Consider the following 12264-nt stretch of genomic DNA (forward strand, 5'->3'; position numbering starts at 1 on the left):
ATTACATTATTTTGACACATTTTGTGTGCATAATACACTCAGAAATATTCTTCTCCTTCATAAAAAATGTACTTGCTCCTGTTCTATACCACTCATCTTAAAAAGAGATCATTACCTGAAATTCAGTAGATTTTATAAGAAGCTTCAATAAATGTAAATAAAAGCTTTGAGGGATGCAATTTTATTTAAAATCTTTCATTTCTTGGCATCTGCACAGTTCTTAAAGTAATATATTTAGTGCACATAAATAATTTTTAGCCTCATAGTGGTTACTACATTCTGCGTGCATATCAAAAAAAGAAAAAAAGAAATGTAATGATTAGTAAATAGAGAACTACATTATGTGATATTCTTTAGTTAGAACAGTTTATATTTGTTGAAAGGATAAAATTCCAGAGAACTAAAATGTTTAAGTTCTGCTTCTTAGCTTTCTTTTTTTTTTTTAACTTTCAAAGCTATTATCACCGAGGATAAATTGCATTTCTTTTTTTTTTATTTTTATTTATTTTTATTTATTTATGATAGTCACACACAGAGAGAGAGAAAGAGAGAGGCAGAGACATAGGCAGAGGGAGAAGCAGGCTCCATGCACCGGGAGCCTGATGTGGGGACGTGGGATTCGATATATATATATGATATTATGGATTTGAGGGAAATGTCAATCATAGGCTATTTCTTTAAGACATCCCTCTCTGAACCTGAAAAAAAAATTGGCTGATTTAATGACTATTACATATATTGTGGATAGATGATGGAATGAGGTAAATGGAAGCATAGTACTATTTCACTAAGATTTATTACAATTAACCAGTTTGATGCACTTAGCAAGTCATGTTAGTACATTTATTTTAGCAAAAAATAGTCTCTTTACTGAAAATATTCTTTTGCATAAAAGACCAGGTGTTTACTTGTTTGTTTTTAAATATCTTAAAATAAAAAATACTTCATGTAGTAAGGTGTCGGTGAAATCAGAAAAAGTGTTTCAAATATATTATGACGGAAACATCCAAGTTATAGAAACTATTCCTTGAGAATATATGGAGAATTTTCAAGCATCTGGGATTTAATTTCAAATGTTGTTTTACTCAGTTGTAAATACAGTATGCCACTTGATAAAATAAAGTACATCCCAATAGGTTTTTTAAACAGTCTATTTCCCATATGGATTAGCCTAAATTTAGAGAAGAGTAATGTAAAATACAGAGCAGAGTAATAGTTCAGAAGGCAGGAATAACTAAAAAGATATTACTATTTATTAAGTTTACTTACATTTTCCAGGTTACACTGCTCACTTTTGATGTTATCCTGCTTTTACTCTGCCTTTAATAGACTGGGATGTTACACATACACATGTAAAGAGACTGACCTTTCCTTTAATGATATATTTCACTTAAGCGCAAAGGAAGCAATTTTTAATGAACACCTAAAATTAGGAACACTTAGGGAAGACCATACATTTCCCATGCTCTTTCTCACCAATTAAAATTGCCAACAGACCACATGCATTATTAATCTTTTCTCTATCATAAAATCTTGCAAACATGATGTTAAAGGATTTTTTTTAAGACAAAGAAAATAGGAAAGGAGATAAGACAGCGTGAGAGATGTCAACACATTTTTAGAAATCAGACATAAGAAGGAGTGCTTTCTTAACAAAAGCCGAACTCATAGCCTAAATGCTTTGAGAGAGGGACTCCGTAACAGGTGAGCTTATTGGCCTACAGAACCCAGCCAAGACTGAGCCCTCAGGGGCATCAGATACTCTAGAAAGCCCAAGTGATATGGTCAAATCCTTAGGTGACTAGCCTTTTTAGAAAAGCATCCAACATAAAAGAGAGATATTAAAACAAACCCAAAAAATCAAGCTAAGAGGAAACAGAGGCAATGGGGATGGCAGAAGAAAACATTAAAAGCCATAAGTACTATTCTCAGAATTAAGAAAAACAATTCCATCCTTGAAAAATAAAAAGGCTGCTATGAGAGAAAGAAGGACATGAGTTTCCAGATTGAATGGTCCCACCAAATGTCCAGTAACGTATGAAAATAGATCTACATGAAGGCAAATCATCTTGAAATTTTAGATTGTAGAGGATGAAAAGGAAATTCTAAATGTTTCCTAACAAAGAAGGTAGGATCCATGCTACAGATCAAAGCGTAACTCCAAATCTCTTAAGAGCAATATAGATAGTAATCATTTTGCAATATATATCAAATCAATACATTTTATACATCAAACCTACACAATATTCTGTATCAATTAAAACTCAATAAAGCTGGGGGAAGAAAGCAATATGGGAAGCTAGAAAACAATGAGGCAGTGCCTTCAAAACTAAGGAGAAGTGGTTTACAATCTAGAATTCTATACAATGCTCTATACTATTAATTACTTGTGAAAGTAAAATAAAGATGCTTTTAGACATTTAAGGTTCAAATTTTATCTCCCATTAACCCTTTAGAAGATGTGTTTCATCACAAAAATGAATAAACCATGGTAAGAAGAAGACATGGGGCCCATAGGAGAGCTGAAAGAGGGAATCTTAGAATGATGGTATACTTAGGTGTGAGAGCCTGCAACTCAGCCAACTGGGGTTTAGAAGACTTCAGAAAAGAGGACATGGAGGCAGGATGGTGTGGTTGGATAATGGAACTATTCAGTTGACTAATTTTTTGAACTTTTGGAAAAATATGGACAGGGATTTGAACTATCTGTAGGAACATTCAAAAGATTATAATAGACAAAAAGTAAACAAATAAAATATGAAGCAAATGTAAACTCCAGATAAAAATTGAGAAATGAAGCTTGGTCAATAGTATACCACTTGGCTCAATAGTGAACAGTATTTATATAGTCATAATAATATAAATATCTTCTACTTAATTTTATCTCCCTAGTCACACTGAAAGCAAGGACAAGGACTTTGCTTTACTCGTCTTTTTAGGTGCATTGTTATTTTGCATGTGGTAATCATACAATAAATATTGATCAAATTAGCCTACAGTTCAAGAATTCTCTACATAATTTGATATTTGTCAACATTATTGACTCTAACTTCATAATTCTTAAAAACATCTTGGGGGAAGGGGTGTGCCTGGATGGCCCAGTCCATTGAACAGCCAACTCTTAATTTTGGCTCTGGTCATGATCCCAGGGTCCTGGGATCGAGTTCCACATTGGGCTTTATGCTCAGCAGAGAGCATGCTTGAGGATTCTCTCTCTCCTTCCGACCCTACCCCTGCTTACTGGCTCTCTTGCTCCCAAATAAAGAAATCTTTTTCCAAAATCTTGGGGGATATTTCTGAATAACATGAAACAGGTATCCCCATTTAGAAGGGCACAGCCAGCAATCCTTTCATTGGAGCCATGCATCTCCATGCCTGTGTAGAGTCCCAGTTTTATATTCCAAATGTCGGGGAAGAGGTCACCAAGGGAGAAGCCATGTTAATGAGCCATCTCCATCATCTGCTGCCTTGCTTCAGAATTGAGGAGACTGCCTAAGTGAAGTGGGTGAGAGAGGGAGAGAAACACAAGGTGCCAGAATTCAACACAAAAATGGCTCAAAGAGCTTTGTTATCAGTAATACATTACATCTTGAACATAGAAATCTGAGAGAACAGGCGTGTCACGATAAAGGAAATAACAGACTTGTGATAAGGATAATGGGCACAACAATTCCCAGTTAGTTCCAGCTTATTACTCACCTCCCCATATTCCCGACAGATAGCCATCCATCCTCAGTTAATCGAAGTAGAAGAATTTCAGGGGAACACACGTACAAGCACTTGCAGAGTCTGTTCCTAGCATTTTATTTGAAGGCATCATTGGCAAGGGGTGAGGAGGAGAAGTAAGGCCAACAGAACAAGAGTAAAACACATGGATCCTGCATCTACAGAGTTCCAAATCTACAACAATCAAAAGCATCTGCCCTGTTCCAGGAAAATAAATCCCTGCAGAATAGTAAAGACTTGGCCTGATAAAGGAAGAATCATATAGCTTCCAGACATTAAAGCAAGACATGTGTGAAGGAGAAGAAATCAAGTTGGACTTAGTTTCTCCACAGCAAAACTGAAGCACCTGTCTATAAAGCTCTGAAGGTAAAAAATAAGTATGACCCAAAATTTAATACTTACTCAATATTGTTCCTTAAACATAAGCATAACAATCTTTCTCAAGCATTGAAAATTTAGGGAATATAGGATGAATCTTTCTTTAAAAAAAAAAAGCCTACTTAAAGATGATATCTGGCCACCTAAAAGATTAATTGAAAAAAGACCTCAGTAATAAAAAAAGAAAAATCCTGAAGAAACTCATGGTATTTAACCCACTTAATATAGAACCAGAGCAAAACAACTGTGATAATCGTGGTTACGAAAGCAGATAGGAATAGTGAAACCTGACAGTGTAAAAATAATAATACAGCTACTAAATATGAAAGGAAGGGGGAAGAGGGAGAAATGCCTGCCAGTTTTCTTATTTTTTTTTTCTAAAAGGGAGTCTAGAAAAAAAAAATAGATGCTGTCTGATGTAGTGTAAAGGATTTTTTTAATGACTCTAAATTCTTAAAGGCTTTCATAAATTTTCTTTTTAAGATTTTGTTTACTTAGTGAGAAAGCATGAGCTGGGGGAGGGGCAGAGAGACAAGCGGATGCCCCACTGAGTGTGGAGCATAACGTTGGCTCCAGCCCAGGACCCTGCAATCATGACCTGAGCTGCACGCAGTCAGATGCTTAACTGAATGAGTCACCTGGGCTCTTTTTTTTTTTTTTTCTTAATTTATGTAGACTCTCTTAAGCAGTATCTTGTATGGTAAAGAAATATTTAACTGTGAAGATCAGTGATTCTTTCTCAATTCAATTTCTCTATTTTGGTTAAATTCAACTAAAAACAAATTAAATACTTTTTAAAAGCATGCATACTTATATATAAGATTTCTTCTGATATTGTTTTTCTCTTTCTTTTGCGCTGTCTGTATGTGGAAGGTGCTAGAAGAATGCTTACCAAATATTAGTAATGGTATTTCTGGGTGATGGGATTTGGAATAATTTTAAAGCTTTATTGTACTTTCCTTTATTGATTTAACGTGTATAATAAGTTGTGCCATTTTTCGATAGAGTTATTATTTTAAAAGTTTTAAGTGACATAAATAATAAAATATTTATAATAATAAAACTAATATTTTAATTTGACTGCTAAAGAGTGAGTACAGAATATGTCAGGAACACTTACCAACAGAACAGATGTTTCTTTCCTGAGTCATATCTGTATTTTCTGCTGGCGTGACTCTTTCAGCTGGGCATTAGTTGAGAATCCATTTGGGTTTTTTGTTATTGTAGAAAATACCTAAGTTATCAGGTGCACAGTATTCTGTATTAAGATTCTTTGGTTGCAAGTCGCAAAAACCAACCAAGTCTACTTTTAAGTGAAAACAAAATCCAGGACAAAACCAAATAAATTATTTGAAGAAGATGGAATAACTCCCAGAATCGAGATTAAAAACTGGGCCGTGAGAAAGACAAGAACATGGGATCTCTAGGTAGCTGGGACTAATGAGAGTCTCTTCTGGGAACCTCCCCCAGGATGGTTGTCTCCAGCTGTTTTTCTTCTCAAGTCATTCTGGACAGAATTCAGATTTTAGGGAATTTGCTTAGATAGGTTTGGGACACATGCCCACCCACATCTTGGAAAAAGGAGGGACCCTTTGATTAGAGCCCTTATACTGCACCTTTGGAAAGGAAAACAAGGGCTTGTTCGTGAAAAAGTGGGAATGGAGGCCAGGCAGGTGAAAACCACCCATGCCTCCCTATAAACTGGCAGTAAGGTAAGCTTCTCCCCTACTCAGTATGCCCCTAGAGGAATTAGCAGATTTAGTTTCTTTATCAGATCTGTTCCTTCATTCCTTTCAAAGTAATTACAGGCTGCTGCTTCCCTGTCTCATGACACTGATTATTAGCTAAAGCTAATTCATCAGCTAGATATAGGTGAAACACCTTTAGCTATCTTTCAGGAAAAGCTTAGTAAATTATTTGTCATTCTCCAACCCAAGAAATATTCTCCCTGTAACTAAAAGTTTATTAGATACCGTGAGAGGTCTTTGGGTTCAGCCATTTTCTGTCCCAGCTATAATTAGAAAGCTAGACAAATTATATCAACTCCTAGGGAAAAAAAAATCCACACACATACTCTTTTTAATAAATCCAATTTACTCTATTTGCTTGGTATTAACAACTGTTAATGTTATGTCCAAATTCCCTTCCTTCCTGGTTGAAAAGAACTCTATGGCTCCAGCCAGCACATACAAATGGATAGTTAATTACTCGGCACAGAGGGTTATGTGATTCATCACTGCAATGTGGAAGTGAATGTTGCCAATTGTCAGCTTTTTCCAAACTACACAGTGTTATATGGTTTATGTCTCAATCAATGGTGGCAAAGCTCCAGGAAGAAATACTACCTAGATGTCAGGGACTCATTAAACTGATCAGTCTGTAGTCCTTCGTCAGTGATTTCCAAACCTGGCTGTGCATCAAAATCACTTGGTGACATGAAAAAAAAAAAAAAAAAAAAAGAAAGAAAGAAAGAAAGAAAGAAAAGAAAAGAAAAGAAAAGAAAAGAAAAGAAAAGAAAGGAAAAGATACAGCTTCCTGGTATCCACCCCCAAAGTCACTGAATCAGAATATTCTGGGTTGGGTCAGGGACAAATTGAGATTTTTTTTTTTTTTTTTGGTCAGGATCTGAGATTTAAACAATTTGTGGTCTCTCTTTAAAAAAAGAATAGAAAAGCATCTTACTTTTACAAATTTTACAAAAATACGTTACCCCGTGAATACATTTCTGTAACCCAGGCCCTTGTAAAGGTCCGTGTAAATGATGGATCCTGCAGCTTAACCTTCAGTAGCTGCAAAGTAAGTCTACCTGTAAATTAGGGCCTACGAATAACGTATTGTGTATGTGCGTCTGTGTCTCCTTGCGCATGTGCACTCGTACGCATGATTCAAGTTTGCAGGTGAGCGGATCCAGAACTGGAATTTTCATTTCCCTCTCGAAAACAAAGAATATACAAGGTTTAGTGTTCTCTGAATGTTAATCTAGTTCCCCAGTAAACTTTAAAAACTCCAATTGAAATGTTTTGAGTTTCGTGGTTTTATTTCCTTTTCCCTTCTTACAGCAGAAAGGTCCACAAGCAAAAATTGTTGCCAGTATCTAAGGTAGTCCATGCTCGGAACAAACACCCCTGGATTATAATTGCTCTGGTTATACTTAGGGAGGAATAAGTCAGCTTACCTTTTTATGTTTAGTGTTAGTTTGCAAATTGCTTTATGCTTTTTTTCACAAGATTTCATATGATTTTAGGTATTGAATTTTGGCACCAGTAAATGTGTGTGTGTGCCTTGAAGAGCAAGGTCAGAAACCCCACTGTCAGGAATGTTAAGTTCTTCCCTTTCCTCTGATAAAATTCAGAAATCTGTCCAGGATACCTTTTTAAAAACTGGTTTTTACTTCCTTTGTAAAGCAAAACATGCCTAGTGTTGACAATTTTTAAATGCAGAAATATATAGGGGAAAATGTTTATTACCTATAACCTCCCCCGCCCCAAAGATTCCTGCAGACACCATACCGATTGGTATACTGTGGCTACTCAGTAAATACTTTTTGAATAAAAGAATGAGTGAGAATGCAAACAGGACCCCTTTCTGAGTTTTTTTTTTCCTGAAGTGCTTTCAATTGTGATGTCTAAGATGCACATATTTAAACGAACATACGTGGAATACTAACAAGTGAAGGCCCTGTGCTAGACAATGATGGTGTAAAGATGAGTAAAGGTGGTCTTTGCCCCTCTCGGAGTTTATATCCCAGAGAAGAAGCCAATATATTCCTGCTAACGCAAGGACACTTAGACACACAAGGACACAAAGAGCTGCTGTGTAAAATCCATGTGGGAAATTTCTTTCACATCTAAGTGCCAAAAAAACTATTTCTTTTCTCTTAACATCCTTGACTCTTCTCTTTCTCTTACTCCCATCCAATCCATCAGCAGTATTGTTGATCCTCTCTAAAAGAGTCATCGTTCAACTCCTCCCCATTTCTCCTACACAGCCCTGGGCCACGCCGCTGTCACCTCTCGTCCAGATAACTGCAGCGGCCTCCTCACCAGCCTCCGTGCGTCTCTGGCCTCCTCACAGTCTGTCTCCAGCCCAGAAGCCAGAGAAGTCCTTCGAAAAGTTTAAGTTAAGCCACAGCACTCCTCTGCCCCCCAATTCTCCCGTGTTCAATTTAATTTAGAGGGAAAGCCAGTGTTGTTAAAATGATCTATCAGAGGATTTTGACCACTCCCTTTCCCAGGAACCCTCCCGATCTCACCTCCGCCACTCACCGTCTTGCTCATCCTAAAACAAGCCAGCAGCCTTCCTACCTCATGGCCTGACGTTGAGTTTTCTCTGCACATAATGCTTTTCCCTTAGGTCTCTGTATGGCTGGTTCCCACACCTCTTCAGATGGTTGTTCAAAAGGCACTTTCTCCGCGAGGCCTTCGCTGTTCACCCTAATTAAAATTGTAGCACTCTCACCCCCGATCCCTGCTTAATTTTTCTCTAAAACCTATTCCCCACCCGACAAATTAGGTGTTCTAGTTATTTATTTGTATTCAGAATACAGGCCCCACAAGGGTAGGGTTTTGATCTCTTTCTTCCCAGCTCCTGAGACATTCCCTGGTGCATAGTAGGTACTCAATTAGTATTTGTTTAAAGAAGGAAGAGATGATGTATTCACTCTGCTGACATCCACATGTGTTCTTCCCTCTTCCTTTGGTTTCCTTCCTTTCAACCTCAGACACTTTTACCACGCGTGTCGGGTAGTCTGATGACACATATGTTGTCACCAGCCTCGGTGTCTCTCAGGTGGTAGTTGCCACAGGCACATCCTGCTCTGCCCTGCCCTGGGTCACGTAAATATTTGTATCTGATGCCTGCTTGCAGCTGATGCTGTGTCTTTATGGTGTTCTGGAAAATTCAGCGCAGAAAGGTGGACGAGGCAGATACATGACAGAAACACTAATGTACTTTTCCAGATCCGTGGACTAACATATTTAAGCCCAGAGTTCGCTTCTCATAAAGTGGGGAAATCTAATATAATATTAGGATTTTGAAAAAGACGCATAAGTCTTTGATAGGTAATCTGTGTGTTTATGCAGGCTGGAATAAGAGTCAGTGAACCCCAGGGACTTTAAGGTTCTCAGCTACTGCTAAGAGTAGTAAGGCTTTTTTTCTTCTTCGTCTTGGATTCTAAAATTTAATCAGGGGATTATAAGGGGAACCTAACATTCCACTCAGAGCGTTGGTTACTACCAAATGCAGTGCCGCTGAAAACCAGGGCAGTGGATCAGATCCCTGTTCAGTGAAGGCTAGTTCTAAATATGCCTTATGATCATTACATTTTTAGAAATCAAAATTCAAAAATAGTTTCTACCTACCCAGATTAGTGTCTTTCTGTTATTAAAATAAAAATCATTTGAAAAAGATAAAGGGTAAAACAAAACAAAACAAAACTTATCCTTGTTTCTGATGAATTTAAAGACCTTTAAAAAAAAAAGTGTTCACTTGAACTCTTACTTTTCCACCAACTTGTTTATCTCATAGGAAGGGAAGCAGGTGCAGCCTATAAATAATGTTGCATTTCCATTGCAGGATGTATAGGGCAAGAGAGGCTTCTCCTCAAAAGGTCAAGGGCCACAGCCAGCTTGTTCCCTTTGTCAGAGAAGACTTGCGTGTTGCTATTCCAAACTCAGTAAACAGAGTTCTCTAAAATGAATGAATGCCCCTGCATGCAGTGTCTTGAAAATTCTACCGTAATTCAAAGTTTTCACGCTAATGTTACTCACCATTGTTGGACAATTTTTGTATCATATTTATTTATCACTTGATTTTCAGAGAGAGTTCCTAAATAAAGCATTCTCTACAAATAAACGAGCATTTGGAAAGCTTTCTATCACTCTAATTCTTCTAAATTTACTTTCTTATTTCAAGAAATTCTATGATTTTTCGTGTCTCTAGAGGATAGACTAAGTTTATTTTACTGGTACTTTCCCTCAAATCACATAAAAATTATCTGTTGTCTAAGAAAGCTAGTGTTTACCCTGGATTTTAATAATAGAAAACTTATGTGCTTTTCCTTCTTTATCAAGTTAATAGATATTTACTGAGTACTTGTAAGGATAAAGACACCTAATTTTAGGCTAGAACTTTATAACAATGTATGACACCGTGACAAGATGCACAACATCATTAGTCCTGAGGGAAGTGAAGATTAAAACCCACAATAAGGTAGCACTTCACACCCACCAGCATGGCTATAATCAGAGAGACAGATATTGCCAAGAATTGGCAGGAATAGAGAGACCCTGAGGCCTCTCCATTACTGGTGCGCATGTAAACGGTAAAGCCCCTTTGGAAAACATTTTGGCAGTTTCTTACGAAGTCAAACATACACCTAACGGTACAAGCCAGAAATCTCACTCCACTCCTCGGTGCTGTCCTAGATGACAGGAAACCCTGTCGACACTCATACGCACCGCGTGTACCAGCCAGCGGAACGGAATTATTACGCAGCGCTGACAATGAACGGGCTCCCAGTACGCACAACAACGTGCATGGAGCTCATGGACACAATGGGCAGCTGAAAAACCAGAAGCAAGAGTGCTGAGTGTTCTACTCTATTTAGATGAAGTTCAAACACAAGGATACTGATCTGCGTGTCTGGAAATCAGGACAGTGGTTGTCCTAATCAGCAGAATTGCAGGGACTGGATTTGGGGACAGAGGAGCCTCAGCGGTGGAGGTCACGCCCTGCCTCCCAGTCTGGGTACTGCCGTACAGCCAGGTTAACGCCGTCAGGGTCTGCCAAATTGCACCCTTAGGATTTGTGCAATTTTCCGCATGCGTGCTATCCTTCCATAAAGTTCACCGAAACTGCAAAAGACGAGTGACACCTGATTTCCAGAGATTTAGAGGTCCTAGAAAAGCATTCTTTTTTAAATTATTATTATTTAAGATTTTTAATTTATTTATTCATGAGAGACACAGGGAGAGAGAGAGGCAGAGACACAGGCAGAGGGAGAAGCAGGCTCCATGCATGAGCCCGACTCAGGACTCGATCCTGGGTCTCCAGGATCAGGCCCTGCGCCGAAGGCAGGTGCTAAACCTCTGGGCCACCCAAGGATCCCTCTAGAAAAGCATTCTCCACGTCCACGGTTTCAGAGACTTGACAATCTAGTAGGAAGACAGGGGTGTTGATAAATAATTCCAACAAACTCCGATAAGAGCTGCCGCATTAGAAATATAAATAAGTGCAATGAAGTGAAGAAAAATGTTTGCTAAAAGGACAACCTAGAAAATTAGAATATGGTCGCTGTCAGTTCAGGACAGGAGGAGGGCTATAATAGCAACATATAAAAGTGGAAGGGAAGGATATAAATCGGAAGTAAAGAAATGAAAAAGTATTGGATTATATGCAAGAAGCCACTGCTGTCTGAGAGACAGAGTCATATTAAAATACCAGACCCCATAGCTCTGTACATCCTTCGGAATGAGTTCTTTTGTTTTTAGTTGACTGACTGCCTGAGTCGTAGGTGGTTCTGCTCCGGTGGTTGTCAGCCCCGGCGCACTCGGATCACAGAGCTTCCGTCGCCTCTCCTAAGCCAGGCTCTCCAGGGGTGGGACCCCGGCCCTGTGACTCTGCTGAACCGCCAGGCCTGAGCAGCGCGGCTGCGGTCCCTCCAGGGGAGAGCCAGCCTTCCCGGGGACACCGCACAACACCAAATGTCTCGGAGAGTGGCACCTCTTTGTTCTTTTGGAGCTTCTGGGGCTCCTACAAAGAAGAGCACTTTTCATATTTATCTCTTTGTATCCATGCCAAGAAATTTCTTTGCAAATGGCTTTTATCCAAGTATTACATGAAAGATGTTAATCCTACTGTTAAATTTTAACCCTAGTTCTTTCAAGCACCAGGGCATTTCTTCTGATTGTGTCGTGGGTACATAGATCCACAGCAGAAGATAGAACTGGAAAGGACAAAGTGGTATATGCAGGTCACTTGTTAATGCACTCGTATGACTATAATCTCCCTCCCATGAGGAAAAAAATGTATTTTTAGTTGTAACATTTATATATCAGATTGTTTGCTGTGGAAGTAATACCTGCTTTCACTTAGAAAATTTTTGTTCTCTCCTTAGTTCATTCACTTGTCTGTGATTTAGCTCATCTCTGTGTTTTAAAT

The 12264-nt window shown here is 38.3% G+C and overlaps 1 protein-coding gene across 1 annotated transcript in view; it reads left to right on the forward strand.

Moving 5' to 3' along the window:
- The window catches only part of FBXL17 (F-box and leucine rich repeat protein 17), a 496926-nt gene that overhangs the window by 456310 nt on the left and 28352 nt on the right, over positions 1-12264 (forward strand). The gene's annotated exons all lie outside the window — the stretch shown is intronic.

This window comes from Canis lupus, chromosome 3 (assembly GCF_011100685.1).
Source record: "Canis lupus familiaris isolate Mischka breed German Shepherd chromosome 3, alternate assembly UU_Cfam_GSD_1.0, whole genome shotgun sequence".
Classification (NCBI taxonomy): domain Eukaryota; kingdom Metazoa; phylum Chordata; class Mammalia; order Carnivora; family Canidae; genus Canis; species Canis lupus.